Below are 5,780 nucleotides of genomic sequence, written 5' to 3' on the forward strand. Positions count from 1 at the left end.
ATTTCCTTTTCTTTTTTTTCTTTTTTTTTTTCTTTCTTTTATCTGCTGATTGCTTTGGACCTTTGGTTTGGTGTACTGTTGCGTGTTTTATTTATAACACCCAAAGCTTTTTTTTTTTTTTAATCCTACTCACTGTTATACTTTACTCTATGTATATATATATATATATATATATATATATATTGTTTCTTTACTCAGCCTTGCGTTATAAATTATAATGTTCATTATGAATTTAGTGATTTTTGTTTTTGTGTGTCCTGCTTTTTTTCCTTTTATGTTTTTAGTTTGATGTTGAATATAGCCTATTTAAACTTTTGGTTTGTACTCTAAACATTTTATGAGTATTATTGTACTACTTTGGGCGTTAGTTTACTTATTTGTAATTCTTACATAATTTAAATTCTAGACATAGACGTATTTTATGTCTAAAAATATTTAAAAATATGCCTAAATATAAATTTTAATTAATTATTTAATTGTCGTGTCCACGCCGTGTCGTGTCCTTATTTTTCAAAAATTGCCGTATCTCCATATCCGTGTCCGTGTCGTGTCCGTGTCTATGTCCGTGCAACATAGAATGTTAAGTGTAACTAACCAGGCCGTCCATGGCTGCCGCGTACGCAGTAAGCATTGGCTGCTTGACCATGACAAGAGCCTTATTGCCAGATTATAGCTGTCTAATGAAGCACGCAAAGAAAAACACTTTTCATCTCACAAAATACCTATCATGACATCTCGTACGTGCACCAAGCAAGTCACAAATACCTCATATTGATACATCGATCATCGCAAATACTAGGTGAGAACACACCAATCCGTTGCAGCCTAAGAATCCTTGAAATGATAATTGGGAGCTTAGGTTAGGACTATATCTTTTTTTGGCTAAGGTTAGGACTATATCACTAACACTTTACATGTGCCTATATATTAATATATATATTATCCACCTTACTAACCAAAGATTGTTCTTCTTACCTACTCAGCCTCGATTTTCATGGCCTTCCAATGCATGTACTATTGGCCAACCATTAAACTCTATAGTTTATAATAATAATATACTTATTTATTTGTGGGCTTAGTTATATTTTAGGTCTAGTTGTTTCTAGATTGAAGTTGTACATTGTATACAAGTGTTGCTAACCCTAGTAATAATATTGTGCCATTTTCACAATAATTCACATGGTATGAGAGCCTCTACATTTTTCCAACACCGTTGGTGCCTCAGCATTACGCCATAAAGCAAAAAATTTCAATCCGTTGAACAAGTTATTGACTATGCAACACCACATTGAAAGGCTAAGATTAAAAATGCTTTTGATTTTAGTCCTTGCATAAAAAATAAATAAATAAATAAACTTATTAACTTCTTCCTTCTTATCGCTTTGTTTTTTTAACATTTCTCTCTCATATCAAATTATAAGCTATTACTCTGGATTTAAATCCCACAAAGGAGTACTGATTTTTTCATTTTTTATTTTTCTTTTTTATTAAGGCATGTCACAAAGCTTAGAATTGCTAAATAATTACGTTACCCCCACAATCGGTGCATTTAAGGCAAGGTGACTAGGCCTCATTGTAACAGTGGGTATATTGTTTGTGCCAAGTTCAAGTCCAACTTCCCTCCCAAATCCATGTAAAAGTTTTTGTTTGGGAGGATAAATCCATGGTAAAATTAAAGTTGATTATTAATTATTTTTCATTTTTATTATATTTTGAAAATTTGGGCTTGATTCTTTTTGATTATTTATTTTAAATGTTAAGTGTCAAATACAAAACAACCATTATAGAACACATCACTCATATAACACCAGGTCTCACTAGAGTACTAATAGAAATGGGCATTACCAATATAAAAACAAAATCAAACATAAATGACAAAAATGAAAATTTTAAAAATTAAAGAGTCAAAATGAAACAATCCCAAACTTTAAGTTATAAAAAAAAAAATTTTTAAAAAAAGATCTTGGATTTTCTTTTAAGGTAAATTTAGCTTATTTTTCTTAATTAGTTTATTAATTTAATTTTTTATGAGGTTTTTAAAATCGCCCCTTTTATAAATATAATTATACTTTGGCCGATCTTAAAAATTAATTAATTAACTTTTCACCCATAAAAATAAATATATAAGCCAATTGCTTTTTTTTATTTATTTATTTTCTTCCTTTTGAGAAGAAAGGCATCAATTTCATTCAATCAAAGAGGTCAAACATAAACCCCAAATTAAAAAAAATAATAATAAATAAATGAAAGCAGACTAATGTGACGTCGTGAACTCCAATTTTTTTTTTCTGGATAAACCAACTTGTAGATGGTTGCCCTTTCAAATTGAGAAAAAAAAAAGGTTGTCCTGGTGCATTAAATGGAAAATACTAAGAAAAATTACTTTTTGACCAACCAATAACAATTTACCAGTTAAGATTTGTTGTGAAAATATTGCAATCAAACATAATATTTTTCAAAAAAAATTCAAAGTTGTGACCAACTTGCAAATAATTGACGCATCAACCAAAAATAAAACCTTCTATGGAGGTAGAGTCATTTGAGAGAGGCATAGAACTCTCACATGAGATGGAGAAATTGGGTAAAGATTATTGGATTTTTGTGATTTGTTTTGTTAGGATTTGTAATTGATTTTGTTGTTATTATTTTTGTTTAGACCGAATTTATCATTTATCCAAAGATTTTTCTTATTGTCCAAATATGTGCATTTTTTTAAAAATAATTTTTCTTGTATATGAATTTTATAGTTTTTTTTTTTTTGTTAATATATATTCCTTTTTTTTTCAAAGGCTGGGATGGGCTCATTTGGACGTGTGGCTTGACTTAAATCAAGCCAGACTTTGACTTTGCGCTCACGTCACTTTTGTTTCTACTTGAATTGGAAGTTGGAACAAGATCTTTGTTTTGGCCTACATATAGCTTTGTTTATTATTGGTTTTGGTTTGGTGCTGGGGCTCTGTCCTGTGTATGTTTAGTCCTTGTGTACCACGCGTTGTTTGTCGGATCGCCAAACAAGTAAGGCTACTAGTACTCACACAAAAAAAATTTCACGATAATTGTTATAGTAGTTGAGTTGATACGTTTCTTATTATTTTTTATTTCAACTCACTAACCTCAACTTTTTTTTTTACCAATATACCATTAACAACCTATTACATCAATCAAATATGAAATTTTTTTCAAAAATTTTTTATTTGTTTTTGTGTACACCATGGATGGGATTGGCCTATGAGGTTATTATAATATCCAAATTTCTTTTTTTTTCTTTTTTTTCTTTTTTTAAGAAATCAAACACACGTACACAAATGAGAGAAAAATGGATTCTAACAAGAAGGCATACCAAAACTCCACTTAATATGCGTTTAGCATTGGTTTAAAAAGTCATTTTTTTTTTTTCTATTCAACTTATTTTTTTATTATTTATGGGTTTTATTACACTTTTTGGTACTATTTATGAGTTTTACTATACTATTTCAGATACTTTTTAACTTTATTTATAGTACTTTCAAAAAAAAAATTCAATTTCAACTAAATAAACTGTTCCCAAACAGACACTTAATCTGCTTCATCACTTTTTTTTTTTTTTTTTTTTTTCAAATTTCAATTTACTTGGGAAACTTCTAGTAGATGATTAATTTAGTCAAACACTCAAACACAATCCTGCCTAACTTCCAGCACTAATAGAAAGATTCTCTTAAAAGGGCATTAGGGTTTTATGCATGTACGTACAACGTACCCACTCCGCATCACGTACGCATCTTTATTTTTTTATTTTATTGTATTTGGTAATTTTAATTTTTTTATTTTATTTTGTTGTTCCACTTGGGGTTTTTCTTTTTCCACTTCTGGAATGGCTGGTCTTTGCTAGGGCATGCATCAATATTCAATATTTTTTAATCATGCTTTCCTATATTTACTCAATATTTAAAGGGAAAAGTAAGATAGAGAGGCAGCAAGTTTATCTGTAGGTGGTTGCCCTTTTCACATTAAGCAAAATAATGGTGGCCTTGGCGCATTAATAAATGAAAAATAAGATGCAAAAGCAAATGAGAAGTGTTTCGTTTACAACATTTTCATAATAAATCATAAGTAGTAAAAGCAAATGAGAAGTGTTTCGTTTACAACATTTTCATAATAAATCATAAGTGGTAACTGGTAAGTTGTTATTGATTCTAATTACTTAAATTGCTTTTTTACTCACTAATAACCTACAACTTAAACATTGTTGTGAAAGTATTGTAAAAGTATTATAAACATAACCTTTTTCAAAATAAATTCTAAGATGTGAACATCTTGTAGATAATTGAGGCATCAACCAAATAAATCTTCTTGATGGTTGGACTTGCACATTAAAGTCGCATTGCTTCATTCTTCGGCCCACATTAAATATCACTTAGTCTTTGTCATATATTTCACCGATAAAGAGTTTGATGACTAATTCAAACAAGGACGTGGAAGTTCAACTACATAGTGATTGTGATGCATGTTCTAACTTCTAACCCTACTAATGGAGTTCTACTTTTTTTTTTTTTTTTTTTTTTTTTGGAGATCTGTGGGGTTCTTCTACTCACAAAACAAATAAGTGTCAGTAAATTAATGAAAATCTTATATGGACCGACCACAATGGAAAACGAGAGTATTATTATAAAAAAAATATTGTCATATTTTTTTTTAGAGAGTTTCAACCTATGATGTCTATTCCTAATGATAGCACTTTCTCATTAGATCAAGACACCAATAGGTTTTGGGAGTAAGTGGAAATTGAATCCTAGATTTCTTATATTCAACTATCAGAGATTTTATCAATTGAGCTAATTGGAACCTATAAAAATATTGTCATATTAAGGTATGTCACAAAGTTTAAATGACATAACTTAATATTTATGACATACCTTAATATGTCGCTCAAAGTTGGGGCAAGCTCAAGTCCAACCTCCCTCTTAAATGCTAAATCCATGTTATTGTTTACTATATGTTTCATTTCTTTTTGTACTTTGGAGGTTTGGGTTTTATTTTTTATTTTATTTTTGGTTAAACAATGAGCTAGAGTGAGGCTCCTCATGTACCTTATAAAAAAAAACCCTAGGTTATTGGGTTTGGTAAAGTTTTTAAGAGTATTTGGCTGTTTCATGTTGAAGACAATGGAATTCATGTACTTGGGTTGGATACTTAGGGTGGTTTACACACTTTAACTTTAAAAGGGAAGTTAATATTGAAAACTTCCCTCTAATAAAAAAACAGGTTAGTCCACACAAAATTATGAGAGTATTATAAGGTGCACAACTAATTTGAACTCTAACTAATTTAGATGGGGAGTAGTATTGTAAAATACTCTCCAAATAGGATGTTGATTTTAAAAGTTTGAAGTATATGGTACATGTTACAAATAAGCCGATAATTTCATTCTTTGAATATAAAAAAAAAAAAAAAAAAAAAAAAAAAAAAAAAAAAAAAACATATAATTTATGATAGATAGTTACAATTTTTTTTCTCAAAAAAAAAAAAAAATTGTTACAATTTACCTATTTTTGCTTGGGGTGGGGGACATTTATGTGTTTTGTTTTTATGTATACACAGTGAGGAATTGAGATCTTGTGCTATAGCTAAGGTTATTACACTATGCAACACCACATTGAAGGGCTAAGATTAAAAGCGCTTTTGATCTTAGTCCTTTGATAATAAAAAATAAAAAATAAAAAACCCTTTTAATCTCTACTTTTTTAGTTCTTTATTTTTTTAACATCTTTCTCTCACATTAAATTATAAACTATTACACCAAA

This window comes from Quercus lobata, chromosome 3, assembly GCF_001633185.2.
Source record: "Quercus lobata isolate SW786 chromosome 3, ValleyOak3.0 Primary Assembly, whole genome shotgun sequence".
Classification (NCBI taxonomy): Eukaryota; Viridiplantae; Streptophyta; class Magnoliopsida; order Fagales; family Fagaceae; genus Quercus; species Quercus lobata.